Source organism: Bactrocera oleae, unplaced genomic scaffold (genome assembly GCF_042242935.1).
Source record: "Bactrocera oleae isolate idBacOlea1 unplaced genomic scaffold, idBacOlea1 ctg00000009.1, whole genome shotgun sequence".
NCBI classification, from domain to species: Eukaryota; Metazoa; Arthropoda; class Insecta; order Diptera; family Tephritidae; genus Bactrocera; species Bactrocera oleae.
Genome location: NW_027212752.1, coordinates 227,501 through 235,000, shown reverse-complemented (window position 1 = coordinate 235,000; position 7,500 = coordinate 227,501). Strand labels below are relative to the sequence as shown.

Sequence of the window (7,500 nt, the reverse complement as noted above, 5' to 3'; positions counted from 1 at the left end):
CTTTCGCCCCTATACTCAATTCTGACAATCGATTTGCACGTCAGAACTGTTTCGGTCTTCCATCAGGGTTTCCCCTGACTTCAACCTGATCAAGTATAGTTCACCATCTTTCGGGTCACAGCATATATGCTCAAGGTACGCTCCAGTTAGAGGTATAAATAATAATAAATTATCATTATACATAACTATATGGAACGCCCCGGGATTGAATTAATAATGTAATACATTAAAAATTAATCCCATTATTAATACAGTTAAGTTAATTTCGCCATTAGGTTTAATATAACCCAATGACTTGCACATATGTTAGACTCCTTGGTCCGTGTTTCAAGACGGGTCCCGAAGGTATCCTGAATCTTTCGCATTGTTAATCATATAAATGCATACAATTAATATTAAAATCAATGATAATAATATTATTGTAAAATTCAAAAGAATTTTAGCATTATATATAATAAAATCTATCAACACTTTATCAAATCATCAGTAATTATTCTATGTTAATAAGCTAAAAGCAAATTAATTTGAATAAACTTAAAAACCAATGATCTTTTGATAAATATTTTATTATGTTAATAGATTACAATGTCCTTATATGAAAAAAATGCACACTATTACTATAATATTTAAAATTAAATACTACAGTTATAATGATGAATTTTTCATAATGGATATTCAGGTTCATCGGGCTTAACCTCTAAGCAGTTTCACGTACTATTTAACTCTCTATTCAGAGTTCTTTTCAACTTTCCCTCACGGTACTTGTTTACTATCGGTCTCATGGTTATATTTAGTTTTAGATGGAGTTTACCACCCACTTAGTGCTGCACTATCAAGCAACACGACTCTTTGGAAATATCTTTCTAGTAATCATTAACGTTATACGGGCCTGGCACCCTCTATGGGTAAATGGCCTCATTTAAGAAGGACTTAAATCGTTAATTTCTCATACTAGATATTAAGATATTCCATACACTGCATCTCACATTTGCCATATAGACAAAGTGACTTAGTGCTGAACTATTTTCTTTTCGCTCGCCGCTACTAAGAAAATCCTTGTTAGTTTCTTTTCCTCCCCTCATTAATATGCTTAAATTCAGGGGGTAGTCCCATATGAGTTGAGGTTGTATAAAATATATTTTAGATTGATTTGTTTATTTTTATTTAATTTTTTTGCTATTTGCTATTTTAAAGAAATATATTTTTATATCTTGATTACTCAATATTATTCAATCTTTTCATCCCTTTTTAAAATTCATAATATAATAATTAATAAAATTAACAACATTATTCCTCCACATATCATATATTTTTTTTTATTATAAATTTTTCTCAATACAATAGAGTGAATTAATTCTAGAATAAAAATTTATTTTATGCTAGACATTCCTCTTATGTATTATTTAATATAATTTAAATAATGTTGAAAATTTTTTCTTTTATGGGAATACTAAGATTCTCATTTATCATAAATTTTCGTTCAAATATGAGGTATTCAAGAATATATTTTCTATATTTCTTTTTATGCTATTAATATTATGGATTGAAAAATACAATCCAATAATATGCCATATGCTTAAATTCTATTAATTGACTAAAAGAATAAGCAACTAATTTAGCATAGTCTTACAACCCTCAACCATATGTAGTCCAAGCAGCACTTTAAAATTAATTAAAGTACATAACAGCATGGACCGCAATATGCGTTCAAAATGTCGATGTTCATGTGTCCTGCAGTTCACACGATGACGCACAGTTTGCTGCGTTCTTCATCGACCCATGAGCCGAGTGATCCACCGCTTAGAGTGATAATTTTTTTGTATTTTTTTAATTCAAAGTCAAAGAATTTTAATTTATTGAAAGTATTAATAATTAATCAATAATAAATTTTTAATACATAAGTTTAAAACATCTTTCAATAAATTGTAATTTTAAACCCAAACATTTGCAGCTGCGCATGTCTTAGGTCAACAAAAACAGTAATACCTTTTATATATTATTTTCTTCTCTATTTGTGCGTTTTCTTTTTTTAAATTTTTCAACATGTTTTTAATCACAAATAGAAAATACCATAAAAAAAAGGTATTACACACGTTAATGTGAACAAGTTAACTTATCATTTATAATATTTTATATAAATATCACAATTAAATATTATTTTCTATATAAATAATAAGTACAGCTATATGTTTAAAGGTTTTTTTATTGCGTTCAAATACAATGTATGCGAAGTTCACAATATAATATATATTGTCATAATGCATTACAAGGAGTTAAAAAAAAAAAAAAAAAACAGAAAAACATTCAAAACATTGTATAATTCAAAACATTTTGAATGAAAAGAACAAAAAGAAAACTTTTTTTTCTTTTTTATTCTTTTTTTTTATTTTGTTTTTATATAATTATTTTTTTTTTCTTTTCGGATAGGAACACAATAATGATTCTTCCGCAGGTTCACCTACGGAAACCTTGTTACGACTTTTACTTCCTCTAAATAATGAAGTTCGGTCAACTTTTGCGAAACAACCGTGAAACACAAGGCGTCACAGTGATCACGTCCGGAGACCTCACTAAATAATTCAATCGGTAGTAGCGACGGGCGGTGTGTACAAAGGGCAGGGACGTAATCAATGCGAGTTAATGACTCACACTTACTGGGAATTCCAAGTTCATGTGAACAGTTTCAGTTCACAATCCCAAGCATGAAAGTGGTTCAGCGGTTTACCCGGACCTCTCGGTCTAGGAAATACACGTTGATACTTTCATTGTAGCGCGCGTGCAGCCCAGGACATCTAAGGGCATCACAGACCTGTTATTGCTCAATCTCGTTACTGCTAGACGCAATTTGTCCATTTAAGAAGCTAGTGTCCTTATAATGGGACAAACCAACAGGTACGACTCCACTTATATAAACACATTCAAACACTTGTACATTCAAGATGAACGCATGAATGAAGGCTATATAAGCTTCAACACCATAATCCTGAAAGCATCTATTTAATATATTTGAGTCTCGTTCGTTATCGGAATTAACCAGACAAATCACTCCACGAACTAAGAACGGCCATGCACCACCACCCATAGATTCGAGAAAGAGCTATTAATCTGTCTTACACGCTTATGTTCGGACCTGGTAAGTTTTCCCGTGTTGAGTCAAATTAAGCCGCAGGCTCCACTCCTGGTGGTGCCCTTCCGTCAATTCCTTTAAGTTTCAGCTTTGCAACCATACTTCCCCCGGAGCCCAAAAGCTTTGGTTTCCCGGGAAGCGACTGAGAGAGCCATAGTAGTAGCTACACCCAATTGCTAGCTGGCATCGTTTATGGTTAGAACTAGGGCGGTATCTGATCGCCTTCGAACCTCTAACTTTCGTTCTTGATTAATGAAAACATCTTTGGCAAATGCTTTCGCTTAAGTTAGTCTTACGACGGTCCAAGAATTTCACCTCTCGCGTCGTAATACTAATGCCCCCAAACTGCTTCTATTAATCATTACCTCTTGATCTAAAAACCAATGAAAGTAGAACAGAGGTCTTATTTCATTATTCCATGCACAAAATATTCAGGCATTTGGAGCCTGCTTTAAGCACTCTAATTTGTTCAAAGTAATTGTACCGGCCCACAACAACACTCGATGAAGAGCACTGAAGCAGGTTTAAATAGGAGGAATATATAAAAAATACATTGTATTAATTATATATAAGAACTCCACCGGTAATACGCTTACATACATAAGGTAATGTACATACCACAATTATAGTTGTACTACCCGTATGAAGCACAAATTCAACTACGAACGTTTTAACCGCAACAACTTTAATATACGCTATTGGAGCTGGAATTACCGCGGCTGCTGGCACCAGACTTGCCCTCCAATAGGTCCTTGTTAAAGGATTTAAAGTGTACTCATTCCAATTACAGGGCCTCGGATATGAGTCCTGTATTGTTATTTTTCGTCACTACCTCCCCGAACTGGGAGTGGGTAATTTACGCGCCTGCTGCCTTCCTTAGATGTGGTAGCCGTTTCTCAGGCTCCCTCTCCGGAATCGAACCCTGATTCCCCGTTACCCGTTGCAACCATGGTAGTCCTAGATACTACCATCAAAAGTTGATAGGGCAGACATTTGAAAGATCTGTCGTCGGTACGAGACCATACGATCTGCAAGTTATCTAGAGTTCAACCAATATAACGATCGAATAATCGCTTGGTTTTAGCCTAATAAAAGCACACGTTCCAAAAGGTCCGTGTTTATTTTGCATGTATTAGCTCTAGAATTACCACAGTTATCCAAGTAACTGTTAACGATCTATGGAACCATAACTGATATAATGAGCCTTTTGCGGTTTCACTTTTAATTTGTTTGTACTTAGACATGCATGGCTTAATCTTTGAGACAAGCATATAACTACTGGCAGGATCAACCAGAATAATATATATTTCTTTTTTATATAATATTTTTTATATTATATAAAAGTTTAAAATGATATTTTCTTATTTGAAAATTATACACAAATACACAAAACATAAAAACATTTACAATATACACAACAATTTTTCTATGTTTCTTTCTTTATTATATTTTTTTTCATTATATTTCATTTCTATTGTGTGATTTTGTAATGGATTTTTTTAATTTTTGTTTTGGTATCGTGAAAAGAATTTTCGTTCTCTATACATATTATTATTTAATTATTATGTAAGAACGATATTTCTTCTTATATTGGCAAAATTTTCAAATAATATCATTCTATACATTTTACTTTATTTCAATGCATATAGTAATATATATACCTTTTTTTAAGAGTATATACATTTTTTTCTTGATTTGAAATTAATAATTTCAAATTCTATTATATTTATTTCAATAATAAATATATGATAAAAAGTATTTTCGGGTGCAACACATTAATATTTTATTTTATTTAAAAACCATCCTTTTACACATATATTTTATGAGTAAATATTAGAATAGCTCACAAATAAAACTAAAATATTGTTTAATATTTATTTCTACAATATGTTAGTATAGAATAATAGATTTTTTATGTTTTTGTATAAAACAAAATCTATTTCTATTTAAACTAACTGTAGGAAACCAGGAATAAAAAAAAAAAAAAAACGCTCATTATATACAATATGTTAGTACAGAATATAGAGTTTTGTATAAAACAAAATCTATTTCTATTTAAACTAACTGTATAAAAACCAGGAATAAAAAACGCTATTATATACAATATGTTAGTACAGAATATAGAGTTTTGTATAAAACAAAATCTATTTCTATTTAAACTAACTGTATAAAAACCAGGAATAAAAAACGCTCATTATATACAATATGTTAGTACAGAATATAGAGTTTTGTATAAAACAAAATCTATTTCTATTTAAACTAACTGTATAAAAACCAGGAATAAAAAACGCTCATTATATACAATATGTTAGTACAGAATATAGAATTTTGTATAAAACAAAATCTATTTCTATTTAAACTAACTGTATAAAAACCAGGAATAAAAAACGCTCATTATATACAATATGTTAGTACAGAATATAGAGTTTTGTATAAAACAAAATCTATTTCTATTTAAACTAACTGTATAAAAACCAGGAATAAAAAGGCACACAAAATCAACTTTCATTTTCATATTTACTTAAAAATACATATAAAGTAAAAAATATTTCCATATAAATACTAAGTAAATAAAGTCATACAAGTATGAAAATTTTCATACAAGTACTAAATACATAAATCATATAAGTATAGTAATATTCATACTTATAAGTATTTAAAAACAATTTCTTACTAATAAACTAACATAAGGAATTCAAATATATAAAAGTATAATACATTTCCTAGCAGTAAAAAATTTTCATATAAGTACTAAATGTATAAAGTCTATGAAGCAATAAATTTTCATATAAGTACTATTTCAGTATATGTCAATTTGAGCAGATTTGTGCAAATTTGTTATAAATGTTCTCTCCCATGTTGACGTTACCAACCCGAAAATATATGGAAAAATTCTTTTAACCTATTTAAAATTTAAAAACTCATATATACGTGGGTAATTTATATCATTTTCAAATATCGTCATGGTCATAATACAACTAATAACATCAAAAGTATTTTTACAATCGATTTTTTTTTTAAATTTTTAACTTGTATGACTTCATATTTAATACTTATATGAAAATTTATTACTTCATAGACTTTATACATTTAATACTTATATGAAAATTTATTACTTCATAGACTTTATACATTTAATACTTATATGAAAATTCATTACTTCATAGACTTTATATTTTTTATACTTATATAAAAATTTATTACTTCATAGACTTTATATTTTACTTCATAGACTTTATACATTTAATACTCATATGAAAATTTATTACTTCATAGACTTTATATATTTACTACTTATATGAAAATTTATTACTTCATAGACTTTATACAATTAATACTTATATGAAAATTTATTACTTCATAGACTTTATACAATTAATACTTATATGAAAATTTATTACTTCATAGACTTTATACAATTAATACTTATATGAAAATTTATTACTTCATAGACTTTATACAATTAATACTTATATGAAAATTTATTACTTCATAGACTTTATACATTTAATACTTATATGAAAATTCATTACTTCATAGACTTTATACAATTAATACTTATATGAAAATTTATTACTTCATAGACTTTATACAATTAATACTTATATGAAAATTTATTACTTCATAGACTTTATACAATTAATACTTATATGAAAATTTATTACTTCATAGACTTTATACAATTAATACTTATATGAAAATTTATTACTTCATAGACTTTATACAATTAATACTTATATGAAAATTTATTACTTCATAGACTTTATACAATTAATACTTATATGAAAATTTATTACTTCATAGACTTTATACAATTAATACTTATATGAAAATTTATTACTTCATAGACTTTATACAATTAATACTTATATGAAAATTTATTACTTCATAGACTTTATACAATTAATACTTATATGAAAATTTATTACTTCATAGACTTTATACAATTAATACTTATATGAAAATTTATTACTTCATAGACTTTATACATTTAATACTTATATGAAAATTCATTACTTCATAGACTTTATATTTTTTATACTTATATAAAAATTTATTACTTCATAGACTTTATATTTTACTTCATAGACTTTATACATTTAATACTTATATGAAAATTTATTACTTCATAGACTTTATATATTTACTACTTATATGAAAATTTATTACTTCATAGACTTTATACATTTAGTACTTATATGAAAATTTATTACTTCATAGACTTTATACAATTAATACTTATATGAAAATTTATTACTTCATAGACTTTATACAATTAATACTTATATGAAAATTTATTACTTCATAGACTTTATATATTTACTACTTATATGAAAATTTATTACTTCATAGACTTTATACATTTAGTACTT

The 7,500-nt window shown here is 27.3% G+C and overlaps 3 non-coding genes across 3 annotated transcripts in view; all 3 read right to left on the bottom strand.

The window, feature by feature from the left end:
• LOC138858419 (large subunit ribosomal RNA) overlaps positions 1–1,127 on the bottom strand; it is a 3,977-nt gene extending 2,850 nt beyond the window's left edge. Inside the window, exon 1 of the ribosomal RNA XR_011397554.1 lies at positions 1–1,127. This exon is cut by the window's left edge and continues 2,850 nt beyond it. This is a non-coding gene — a ribosomal RNA (large subunit ribosomal RNA).
• A 502-nt stretch (positions 1,128–1,629) lies between these two features.
• LOC138858409 (5.8S ribosomal RNA) lies at positions 1,630–1,808 on the bottom strand. Its single transcript, XR_011397544.1, has one exon. It is a non-coding gene; the product is annotated as a 5.8S ribosomal RNA (ribosomal RNA).
• A 627-nt stretch (positions 1,809–2,435) lies between these two features.
• LOC138858373 (small subunit ribosomal RNA) lies at positions 2,436–4,425 on the bottom strand. The gene has a single exon (XR_011397507.1). It is a non-coding gene; the product is annotated as a small subunit ribosomal RNA (ribosomal RNA).
• Positions 4,426–7,500: the final 3,075 nt, after the last annotated feature.